This window comes from Electrophorus electricus, chromosome 22 (genome assembly GCF_041902795.1).
Source record: "Electrophorus electricus isolate QZ-2024a chromosome 22, ASM4190279v1, whole genome shotgun sequence".
In the NCBI taxonomy this organism is placed as follows: Eukaryota; Metazoa; Chordata; class Actinopteri; order Gymnotiformes; family Gymnotidae; genus Electrophorus; species Electrophorus electricus.
The window spans coordinates 1800500-1813935 of NC_137518.1; the positions used below are offsets into that span (position 1 = coordinate 1800500).

At 41.3% G+C, this 13436-nt stretch overlaps 1 long non-coding RNA gene across 1 annotated transcript; it reads right to left on the bottom strand.

Annotated features, from left to right (window-relative positions):
- Positions 1-614: 614 nt before the first annotated feature.
- Positions 615-1066, bottom strand: LOC145653056 (uncharacterized). The gene is made up of 3 exons (XR_014119321.1): positions 1001-1066; positions 854-930; positions 615-750 (listed from the first exon to the last, which is right to left on the bottom strand). It is a non-coding gene; the product is annotated as an uncharacterized LOC145653056 (long non-coding RNA).
- Between the last annotated feature and the right edge of the window lie 12370 nt (positions 1067-13436).

Below are 13436 nucleotides of genomic sequence, written 5' to 3' on the forward strand. Positions count from 1 at the left end.
TGTACATATGTTGGGTAGGTGTAAGTAAATACAGTAACAAAAATCGCTACACCATCACTTGCGATGCACTGTATGTTCTGGAATATCTACTGTTCCAAGTCAGCGCTCCCTATTGTCATGGACCGCTCCTCCCCCACGAGTCACGGGGTACGCCTGCCGCAGGCTGTGAGTTCGCACACCTGTACAGGGTTCAGACGTTAAGTGTTTGTCTATTTAAGCCGATGTCCGTGTCGCGGTTATACCTGTGTATAATGTCTGCAGTTACGTCTGAGTTATTTGTGTCTGTTGTAGAGTTGTTAGCCGTGAAAGTTACATGTGAGTCCCACCGTTGTTGTCCATGTTGTATGTTAGTAAACGTCACTGTCACCGTCGAGGGAGTCTGAGTGTCCTGTTCCACGCCCATCGGCACTCGGGCCAGCGGCTCTAACGTTACACTTATATTCCTTATTTAAAATACACAGTTTGAACGGCCTCAAGAATTAGATTCACTAATTTATTTATATAAAACTGTTTGAAATCACAAATCATAAAAATGATAAAGTTTGATTATAACAACAAATGGAAGTGCATTTAATATCACATTAAAATGATCTGCAGATGCATATTGCTTTAACTGGTAAATCATTTGTCCTACTCATTGGGAGATTCATTTGACAAAAGAACAGGCTGTTAGCAGTTGAATATGTGTAGACATCAGTTGACGCTCATTCATGCTGTGAACCAAATGTCCGTCCCAATCAGCAGGTAGTTCTGGAAGAACAGTATGTGTTTATAACAGAGGCTCACAGATACACAAAGCAGCCTCCAACACTTCATGCATCCAGGGATGTTTATATGATGGATTTAATTGTACCTTCATAATGACCAGTTGAGTGTTCACCAGATTCAGCTCTCCGATGGCTGGCAGAGGAAAACCTTGCTGTAGGAGATCTACCACAAAAGAGAATTTAAAATCACTTACCAGCAACATCAAACATGTTACATCAGATCCTGTACTCACCATTAACCTCGGCTATCACAGCAGCTTTCAAGACCATCTGAAAGATGCTGTCAAGTGATTTCACCTGTTGAAAATTAAATATGGTGACTTGAGATCGTTATCCTACCTCGATTGGTCCTACGTAGCTTGTTCTTAAGGTTATATTAGCTCTGGGGGAATAAGGAGTGCATAAGGAGATTTAAACACTCTAAACGTAATGCAGTACATCATACTTTATTTATTCTCAAGAACATTGAGTTGTCCCAAAACCACTCTTTTGTTATCTTAGCTGTGTGCTTAGGGTCATTGTCCTTTTGGAAGATGAACCTTCGCCCCAGACTGAGGTCCAGAGCAGGTTTTCTTCAAGGATGTCTCTGTACATTGCTGCATTCATCTTTCCCTCGACCCTGACTAGTCTCCCAGTTCCTGCTGCCAAAAAACAACCCCACAGCATGATGCTGCCACCCCATGCTTCAGTGTAGGGATGGTATTGACCAGGTGATGAGGGGTGCCTGGTTTCCTCCAGACATGAAGCTTGGCTTTCAGGCCAAGTAGTTCAACCTTTGTTTCATCAGACCAGAGAATTTTGTTTCTCATGGCCTGAGAGTCCTTCAGGTGCCTTTTGGCAAACTCCAAGCGGGCTGTACCTTTTACTGAGGAGTGGCTACCATCTGGCCACTCTACCATACAGGCCTGATTGGTGGAGTGCTGCAGAAATGGTTGTCCTTCTGGAAGGTTCTCCTCTCTCCAAAATACAATCTTGTCTCAGAGGTCTGTAGACAATTCCTTGGACTTCATGGCTTGGTTGTGCTCTGACATGTACTGTCAACTTTGGGACCTTATACAGACAGGTGTGTGCCTTTCCAAATCATGTCCAATCAACTTGATTTACCACAGGTGGACTCCAGCCAAGTTGTCAAAACAACTGAGGGATGATCAGTGGAAACCGGATGCACCTGAGCTCAATTTTGAGTGTCATGGCAAAGGCTGTGAATACTTATATTACATAAGGTTCATCTTCCAACAGGACAACGACCCTAAGCACACAGCTAAAATAATAAAGGAGTGGCTTCAGGACAACTCTGTGAATGTTCTTGAGTGGCCCAGCCAGAGCCCAGACTTGAACCCAATTGAACATCTCTGGAGAGATCTGAAAATGGCTGTGTCCTGACGCTCCCCATCCAACCTGATGGAGCTTGAGAGGTTCTACAAAGAAGAATGGGAGAAACTGCTCAAAAATAGGTGTGCCAAGCTTGTAGCATCATACTCTTGAGACTTGAGGCTATAATTTCTGCCAAAGGTGCTTCAATAAAGTATTGAGCAAAGGCTGTGAATACTTATGTACATTTGATTTTTTGGGTTTTTTGTTTTTAATAAATTAGCAAAAATTCCAACCAAACTTTTTTCACTTTGTCATTATGGGGTATTGTGTGTAGAATCTTGAGGGGAAAAATGAATTTAATCTATTTTGGAAAAAGGCTGTAACATAACAAAATGTGGAAAAAGTGAAGCGCTGTGAATACTTTCTGGATGCACTGTATGTCAGACCCTGAAGCTCTCAGGCTTCTGTATGCATCTTCAGATCATTTAATATGATATTAAATGCACTTCCATTTGTTTTTGTTGTTATAATCAAACTTTATCATTTTTATGAGTTCTGATTTGTGATAGATATCTATCTATCTATCTATCTATCTATCTATATATATATATATATATATATATATATATATATATATATATATTAGTACACAAGGTTTTCAGAGAAACGGGATGTGCAAACAAAGTGCTTCTGAAATAGTAGTAGGAGGAGCCATTTAATAAATCAAAAGTAGATGTTTAATCACAACATTCATTCCACGGGGTTCTAAAGTTCCAAAAATGTTGATCAGTTCTTTTTCTTTGAGTTTCCTAATTTCATTGCTGCCAGTGCAAACAGATACCTCATTAATGCAGCGTCCATTAGTATTACAATTCCTTGTCGCTGAAAACAACAAATCCATAACTCTGTTGGTCCGAAGCTGTTTAACAAACTGACCAGGAAGCCTTGCCTTCATTTCTGCAGTATAAAGCTGATTACATCTCTTGCAAGTACAGTGGACAGCTTCCTCAGGAATGCATGCGGTGGAATGGGTGATGACAACTCATCCATTTGTGCCAGTTATTTTAGTGGTTGTGTTAATTTACATGTATATATGGTGAGGTATTAAAAGTGGTTCAATTCAATGTGCCATACTTGACCAGCAGATGGCAGTAGAGGGATATTTACAACAAGCTGGGCCTTGTATGAGCCTTTTCAAAAGCCATTCACTGACATAGAAATCCCTTTTCTTTGTGCAACGGGTGCATCTTCCTCTAAACAACAGTAGAATTTCAAAGAGTTGGGACACAGATGTTCACTGCAGGTTCCTGTTTTACAAAGTAAGTGCCTTGAACATAAGTGCAGATGCACACCGAATCATAAGGAATTCATAATCAATGACCACTGTGATTCTCCTGTTGTTTGTACCCATTCAAAACACCCGCCCCAGGGCAGAGGAACAGCAGCAGAGTGTTAACCAGGCCTGGCTGTGTTCAGCTGCTCAGCGTTCAGTTCTTCTGCGCACATAGCGAATAGTGAACACGGTTTCCTTCCACTCTGCACCACAATGCTGACAGATGCCATGGTTCTGTTCCAGGAGGAGACACACAGTGGGGGTGGGGGGATTTGGTGTGCATGCTGGGATTGCATCAGCCTATTTACATTATACTAAAGGCCAGGGTGGGGTATTTATCAGGCTACAATACTATCTAAAGGCCTGGGTTGGGTATTTATCAGGGTACAACACTACTCTAAAGGCCTGGGTGGGGTATTTATCAGTCTACAATACTATCTAAAGGCCTGGGTGGGGTATTTATCAGGGTACAACACTACTCTAAAGGCCTGGGTGGGGTATTTATCAGTCTACAATACTATCTAAAGGCCTGGGTGGGGTATTTATCAGGGTACAACACTAAAGGCCTGGGTGGGGTATTTACTGGGTATGGATCTACTCTTAACACTGGGCCTGGGTAGCTATCAGGGTACAGTACTACTATTTTTGAACTGAGGCTTGGTATACACAAATCAAAATCTGAAGTCATTTTTCTTTTCTATATCAAATCTCAGAAGCTCATTTTGAATTCATAAGTTTGTAGTCTACTGTATATTGCACAGTAAGTTAAAGCTCTATGGAGAAAAAAAAATGTAAAAAATAAATAAATACAGGAATAATAATCCTACTGAGACCTGCTGAGACATAATGAAGTACACACTCTGATCTGTTCCAAAACAGCGTTTGAGCTTTTGAGGAGTCATCCTATTTTCTAAGTCCTTAAAGGAGCTAAAAATCGATACACAGAACAGTTTGCTCTAGAGTCCTCTAAAACAAAAGACTGTTTGGCTGTGAATTAGGTCATCGGTTATTTGGACATGAATATAAAATGAACAGTCCCCTGCATCTATTTATTCACAGTGATGTTTTAAAGCACTGCAGCATTAGAGCTCTGTGAAACTTGAATGTCACATGGATCAAAGCCCCAGTGTGCTCCGGATAAAGAGCGCAATGTGTGTGTTTGTAAAGGCCTTTCTGTGCAGAGCGGCTGCCTAAGGCTCCCTGTGCTTCAGTAGATCCAAAGTGAAGTCTACGAGGTGGGTTACGGTGGAATTGCAGAGTTCGGAACACTGTCTCTGTGTTTGTGTGTGTGTGTGTGGGGGGGGGGGGGGGTTGGGTGTGTGTGCGCATGTACACATGTGTTTGTGTGTGTGCGCGCATGCATGCATCCACGTGTGTGTGTGTGATTGACAGTGAGATGCACCCTGCTGGGACTCCAGGTTTCTGATGCATGCGCAAGGCCACCTGTCTCCAGTCAAACTGTAGGTGAGAGACGAGTGTGAAGAATGCAGTGAAGTCACACGATTACAGTGTGTACACAATGTGATGCGCGCACGCACACAACCCAATGTATACACCCACAGAGCAACAAAAATTAGCCATTTTTCATTTATCCGTTTATTAAATTGATTACATAATCATTTAATCACATATTGCTCTTCACTCTTGGTGCCAAACGAAAACAAACCGTGGTGCTCACACCTATGCCTCTGCTTCTGCTCAGCTCAGTTATTGTGTCCCTGCACACAGCTGGATGCCGTCCCTCAGCTCTGCTAGCTTCATTAAACTCAGCAAGAGAATAGACTTCTTCATCTGCTCTGTAGCAACAAATCAAAGCCTCTGTTAGCTCTGCTCAGTAAAAACGGACAAAATGAACCTGAACGAACTTCCTTTGCTGCACTTTATTGAGGAATCGTGGGCTGCTCTGACTTGAGAGTGAATGTGTAAGAGTCTGTCTCTATCACAGAAGAATCTGTGAGTACTCAGATGTGTCAGCATGTGTAACGTGTGTGTATGTGTGTGTATCTGTGTGTATGTCTGTTTGCACACATTTTCGTGAAGGCACTGCACATTCTACTGCTGCGTTGCTGAGTGTGTGTATGTCCACGGACTTTTGTGAAAGTGGCATACATTTCTTTTTTTGCAAATGCAAATAAATAAATAAATAAATAAAAAGAGTGGAAATTCAGAAAGGTTCAGCACTCACAGTTCACCTCAGGTTGTCTATCTATTCTCCTCTCAGCTGAAATACGTGTCAATAAATCTTCCTCTCCCTGTTTCTCAATCAGCTGAAATGATTAATTCACTTCCAGGGCATGGATAGAGTCTGAATTCCAAATCCACTCTAGATCTCTGCTTGAAGTGACAGTCAGAGTGTAGCTTTAGGGTGGCCATGCATTCTCTGCTTAGTCTAGTTCTCACCTGCACACAGGATTTACACTTGTAATTGTACATATAATATACTGCAACTAGTTTTTTGAAGAATATTTTCAGGAATATTATAACACTGGCACCATGTCACTATTGAATTCATTTTATTTACTCTTATTGTAAATAATTAATATACTGTTTACTTATATTCAAATGTATAATGTAGAGTTTAATTACTACACAAATAAACACCATGGGATTAACCAAAGGATGCCAGTATCAATAAAAATTAGGAAAATGGAAAGTGGCCACAGAACATCTGAGTCCGACTGTTGACTGTGGGCGTGGTTAGAATGGGTCATGTGGGTCTGAGCAGGGAGCGTGGGCGTGGTCACAGTGTGCCATGTGGGTCTGAGCGGGGAGCGTGGGCGTGGTCGCAGTGTGCCATGCTCAGGTCTGCTGATGTAATGCAGGACTCTTTCTAAGGGGACGCACTTCCTGTTCAGCTGTGAAGGATGTGGTCCCACCTCACACACCTCTGTCACAGATGGGCAGTGGCGCATTCTAGAGTGTGTGCAAAGATGGGAAGAATAGCAAGAAAATACATGTAGTGTTACTTAGAAGTCAAACTAGTCATTTAAACGATTACTTAAGCAAGAAAATATCGGCTAAATAGACTATTCAAGTAACGAGTTTAATAACACTCATTTAATAACACTGGGCAACTATATATATATATAGGTGTGTGTGTGTGTATATATTATTTATTCATAAATAAGGCTATTACACTTAACAGGTGTATGGGGAGCATACCTCTTCAGTAACCAGTAGTAGCCTGCTAACAGAGTTGCTCCACTTTCCTTTGTACCGATTTTCCATGGACGTACCACACATAACGATATGCGAGTAAGATAGGTTGTAAACTATTTGTCCTAACTATACAGCTAAAAACGCTTTGGAGCATCACGTCTGCTAAATGACATACCCGTAAATGTAATGGAACAACAACAAAAAGCTATGGTTGATAGAGAAATAAGCAGCTGTTTTTCTTTGCTCTGGGGCTCTGTCCTACTGAATTCATGTGTGATGGTTAAGCTACATGAGGTTTTTCATATCGTACATACAATATAAGTCACAAGCATCACAATGTATTTTTTGATCACTTTGTGATTAGTACCGTTTCTGGGTACTAATATTAATATATATTGCTGCATGAGTTCAATTTATTGAGTTCATGCATTTTTCTGCCGCTTGTAGTTTATAGCTACACAGCTGTGCCGGCGGCGGCACAGAGGGAGAAAGAGGCGAGGTTGCCACAAAGTGCTCTTTATACTCCATAGGTGAATGCACAAAAATCTGGCAACGAAAATGAAAATCAAGAAAGAAGAATGCCTTGCTTGGTATGGTTTGGTAACTGCTCTCACGGTAAACCGTTCATGCGTATCGTCCTCCCTACCGACCTGCGGGTTGAAATAGGTGACGGGAGAGACAAAGAACAGGTGCACCGGGTTAGTAGGCAGGTGATTTGGAACGAGGTAGGCGTTTCCCTTGGGTGTCACTGTGAGTGGGCGTGGTTCCCCTGCGGCGAGGCCGAGCCTTCGTGACAGTAGCCCACTAACGCTAGTCTTTTTTTTTTCTTCTGAATATCACTGATATCGGATCACAATTTGCTTTCATATTAACAATGCGCATTAGGAAAAAGCACCGATTTCACCCACAGATATATGAGAGCTAAAGAAAAAGGTATATTGTGACCTAAATGTAATCATTTGCGTCCCACGTCTTAAAGCGTGCCTGTTGTCTGTTCATTGTGTTGGTCTACGCAAAGTGGGCACTTAGTGATCCTCTTTAGCGATTTCACCCTACCTCCCACACTTGACAGATTGTGGCGCAACGTACAAAATATAAAAAAATATTTTAAAATGTAATGGGTACGTAACGTTGAGTAAAAGTACATTTTTGACGTCACAAATGTACTCAAGTAAAAGTATAAAGTTTAAAGCAACTCTTTAAAGGAAAATTTCTTCAAAAAGTTACTTAAGTAAATGTAACGGAGTAAATGTAGCGGGTTACTATCCACCTCTGGATGTGTGCTTAACCCACCCACCCACCCACACACACACACACACACACACACACACACACACACACACACACACACACACACACACACACACACACACACACACACACACACACACGCACGCACGCACGCAGACAGTACGTAGTCTGTCTGCCTGCAGCGTACAAACACAAAGCCTCTGCTGTGAATGCACCATAGGGGGCATGGTACTTCTTGCATGAGTTCATTAAAATCGGACTTGCAAAACTGAAAAAGTTCCATTTCCATTATTTAACAATTTAACAGCCCCTCTTGAGGGAAAAATAAATATATATATATATATATATATATATATATATATATATATATATATATATATATATATATATATAAAGTCAAAGTCATTACAATGCATGAAGGGTTTCAGGATTTCATCCCAGATCCAGCACTCCGAGACTGTACACTAAGCAGTAGGACGCGGGCCAAAGACGGGTGAGCATCAGAGTCACATGGATGAAACATCCAAGATCTGGGAGTACAGTAGGAAGATGCTGCCAAGTGATGAAGTGCTTAGTGAATACCTCAGACTGCAATAACCTGACAAAGAGCAGGAACCATCATGGGAGGAGAAACCTCTGCACAGTATGTACCACTGGCAAATAGTGGAATTGGCTGATATGGAGAAATCCTACCAATGGCTGGAAAAACTGGGTTGAAAGACAGCATGGAGGCACTAATCACGGAATCACAGCGACAAGCTCTGAATACAAGATCAACAGAGGCGGAGATCTCCCACACCAGGAAGGACTCCAGATGCAGTTATCCTGCTACTAGTTATCCTTTGTTCATTAGCATGGCTAGCAGGATCGGACTGTATACTTCATGAGGGAACCCAGGCAGCGCAACACAGTCCATGACCAGACACCCTGACATCACTTAAAGACATCAGCATGCAACATAAACAAACACAGGCTAACTGTGACCAACATCATCTACTTATGCTGTTGTAACTTTAGATGTTCATAAAAACCAAACGAACCAGATGCTCATAAAGACCAAACACAGGGCTATACCATGTTTCAGTTGACATAAGGCTAAAACCTCATAAAACATGCATCACCTCTGATGGCCAGAATAGTGGATTAACTTTCATCTGAGACTGGTAGTCAAAAATAAGGTGGTCTGATGTATTGTTCATGATCCATTATTCAGCCTTTACAATCCTGATATTGCAAAAAGCACTTCCAAAACAACCCCTTACCCCAAAGACATTCCAGATGAGTGTTTTGTGGGAGTTTAAATTACATTTACATACAACAAAAATGATATTAAGGCCTTTTTGTAATAACCTTTTACATCAAGTGTTAGCTTGTGTGTTGTAATATTGCAAGGCATATCACAGTTGCAAATACGTTGCAAAGTAAAGACAGTAAAGTGTTTGAAAGTATTTTTATGTCCATAACATCCAGCTGTGTAAAGCAGCACAAAAGCCCAAAGATTCCTAGTCATGCTCTTTGTTTTCTTTCTTTTCTCTTTGCTTTTTAGCTGTTCTCTACCCTTGGGTTGTGTAAAGGTGAGACTGCTCTGCTGAATGCAAAGAGACTGTTGGCATGCACCTTTGCACAAATGTACAATGTTTATAACTGTGGTATACTGTAAATAATTGCACAATGTCCATAATTAGTTAATATACTATAAATAACTACAATATCCATAGCTCTGCAATATTCTGTAAATATTTGTACAATGTCCATAACTCTGCAATATAATGTAAGTAACTGTACAATGTTCACATCCCTCTGTGATATACTGTAAATTATTCTCATACTCACATACTCAACACACTTGGCTCCGTTACAGTAGCTGTTTTGGACGTACTCTCCTCACTCTATTGCATAATTATTTTTTAAAATCTCGCCATAGTTTAATGTCTTAATTCCCTTGAATATGTGTAAATAATCTGTAGAACTTTTCTGGTCTGTCTAGAGTGTTACATGCTATATATATGTGTGTACACACCAAATTCCTTGGATGTCTGACATACTTGGCGAAATAAACTGATATCTGATTCCGAGGTGCATGGAACAAAGATGATTCATTTTCAAATATTTTTGAACTAATCTTCAATCAAGTTTTGCTTATTAATAGAAACAAAATCACACAACATGACAAACCCTGCATGACACACAGGATTAAGCGGCTTATAGCTAAGAAGCGGCAATCTTTTAAAAGGTCATACAAGAGTGAATATAAAATGCTCCACTCTAAGGTAACACACAGCCAAAAAAACAAAAGGGATTTATTATGAGAATTAAGTTGCCCACCTCAAGAACTCAGCTCAAGGATGTTGGCACAAGTCAATTAAATGCCTAATGGAAGCTGTGGAGAACTTAGGTGTTATAGGAGTTTCCACTGTGCAGGACGAAGGTGAAACGTTATCCTTAGCATCCTTTGTCTGGAAGATGTATCATCAGTGTTGGTATGTCAGCCAACATACATCTTAAGTATTGGTGAGTATCTGCTTTTCGGAAAATTTGATACAGTTGGCCATGGTCACCTTCTATCTACATTAGCCTCCTATACTATTTCCAAAAATCTATGGCTGGTCCTGCATAGCTATCTGAATGGAAGGCAACACGTTGTACACTGGGGAAACTGTGTTCTCAGCACAACCCATACAAAGGCTGTGCAAGCCATCAAGTATACTGATGATCTGACTTTGACTGAGCTTTGGATGTGATCTCTCTGTGGACAGATGCAACATGCTGTTGATGCAGTTAGCCAGCAGGGGGCAGATGTTTTGTCTCTCAACTAAAACTTTAAAAACAAACAAACAAACAAAAAAAGTCATCGGTTTCAGGAAGCCTCACAACACACCAGATCCTCCTTTCAAGCTTGGGATTTCTAATGTCCTATCAACAAGTGGCCACGTATGCATTACCCGAGGCTTGCTAAACATGCAGGCCTTACCACCAGATGTTCTGCTGAATGTATATCTGCCTTGGACTAAGCATCTCCTGTCCGGGCAGTGCTACCAAGGGTCCAAGAATCCATCCAAAGGAGATGTTTCAGACTTCCTGGACAAACATCTAGAGGAGAGAAGAGGAAGCCGCCAGAAATGAAATTAGATGGATTCTATTGGTTTAGACTTTTTCAAGCACATTTTCCTGTAAAGTAGGACTATTATTCCCTAGGGGAAAGTAGGGAATTTTCTGTTGCCATTAAGCCACACAAAAAGACACCAGTTATCAAGTTTGTCTTTGATTATATTGATTGTGAACAAATATGTCAGGAATATTAGGAAGGGCTGTTGTGTATATTGTAAATGGCTAGCCAACTACTTCTCTGTTGCTCTTAATGGATGTCCTCTTGCGGGTTGGGTCTCGGACACATGCACACCTTGGGACAAGACTAGGACCTCTAGAAATTTGGCCTAAGCATTAATTGCTTATTCAATTTTTTATTTATTTTTCTCTTTAAACTGTTGTTATTGTGGTGTCAGTTGTTGCCCCCCCCCCCCCCCCCCCTTTGACTCTTGGTTCCTCTCCAGGTTTCTTCCTCATGTTCTAGAGAGTTTTCCTCCCTACTGTCGCCCTCTGTCTGCACACTGGGGGCCTGCACTTTGACATTTGTAAAGCTGCTTGCTGACAACATCTGTTGTAAAAAGCACTATATAATTAAATGTTACATTTTGAATTGTAACTGTTATCAGCAAATCACTGGATTTGCGGACTGAGCTATGTTTTTTCACCTGGTTGTACAAACATCTTATTTCATGAACTTAACTGTCATGCTATTATGTTTATTAATAAACCTGAACTTGAACTTGAGCTACTAGACAACCAAGAAGAAACTCTTGCATTTGAATGGTTTTTAAAGCCATCAATTACCCATCCACACTCTTTTCAAGGGCCTGTAACTGACAGTCATGGGGCATTAGTGGATAGGCTTCACCAGGGAAGCATAAAGTATGTTAGAGGCATGAGGGTAGATTGCATTAAATCAGCATTTGCCTTGCAAGAGCATGGCTCACTGCACCCATCCACCTCTGACAACACGACCCAGAGCACATGCTTACCCCACCCACCCCAGCCAACGCCCCCCGGAGATTGTATTCACCCCATCTGTGCTTGCCCACAGCAGCTAAAATACATGCTAGTCCCACCTGACTGTGAAAACACCACCCTGAGTGCCCCCTGCTTAAGGAGTCAAAAGGCAATGACCAACATCAAGACACAGAAATAAAGCTACTGACGCAACCCACTCGAACAGCCCTGATGTTTTATTCCCCACCAACAATGCTCACTGTGTTCGTTACTGTGTATGTATGTATGTATGTTTGTGTGTGTGTGTGTGTGTGTGTGTGTGTGTCTGTGTCTGTAAAGGCACAATGCTTTGGCAGGTACAGCAATTATACCTCCAGGTATGAATACTTGGATTTTCTCAGCTGAACAGGGGTATTAATAGCTTGAGCTGCCGATGTTCATTTATGTCAACTGTCATTTAATGAGCAGAGATGTAGCCATACTGTATCTCTGTATCCGGCAGTATCTCTGTGCATGTACCTTAAAACATACAGTACTACTAATACTCTGCAAAATTCTTAAGGCAAGCCTTTGGTAGTTGAGTCTGCTGGAGTCATATTTCTCCTTTAGCCCTTCTCTTTATGAACCTCAAAGCTTGAATCCCTTTCCGATGTCCAGGTTTCACTATACGTTTCGATCCATCTTCAAAATGAGGATCAATTTGTCCATACAAGGAAAAATATAAAACAACCATCAGGCTTTTTTCAAAGAAAAAAAAAACCATGCCATATATTCCAAATGTGTGTGCTGTTGGGACCAGCAACTCACAGATTTGATCATTTCTCCAAGTAAACAGGTTATAAATAAAATACGAAAGTGACAGCCGCAGGAAAATAAGGCTAAAGCCGGCAGCAGAGCTGTCTAGACTCTCAGGTGATGAAAAGGACTGGCAGTGAATGGACTGATGTGCTTGCGTGATTTCTAATGTCTGCCCCTACCGGAGCGTCGTGCTTTTACGAACATGTGCATGTAAAAGGTTGCAGGCCATCACCAGTCCCCTCCTGACACTACCTGCATCATACATCTATCTATACCTCGCAGGACTTTTTTCGGTGACTCACTAAATTAGTGGCAGAACGCTCACTGAACGTGTCCATTCGTGACAATGAACAATAAACAAAATAATTTTGAACAACACACATTAATGCACAACATGAGCTTTAACCATAAGTTCAAGTCACAATTTTGGGTCAGCGTTATGTGAGGACTACTGCATGTGCACTGTATCTGCATGTGTACTGTATGTGTAAACGACATCTTAATTGTTTTGTTTTTTTAAACTTTCTGGTGGCTGGCTTGGCTGGACTTTTCAAATGAAGCAACATTTGATGGCAAACACGTGGGGACGCCTGAAGGCTACACTGCCGCAAACAGGCAGGCGAAACCGACCTGTCGTTATTTACAGAGTTCGTCTTTGCTCAGTGGAAAAGCTGTTGTCAGACTAAATCCATGCAGGTATGAGAGACAGAACATTCATCACACATAAAATATGTCACTCATTGCACCTTGCGGCAAGATGTACTGTA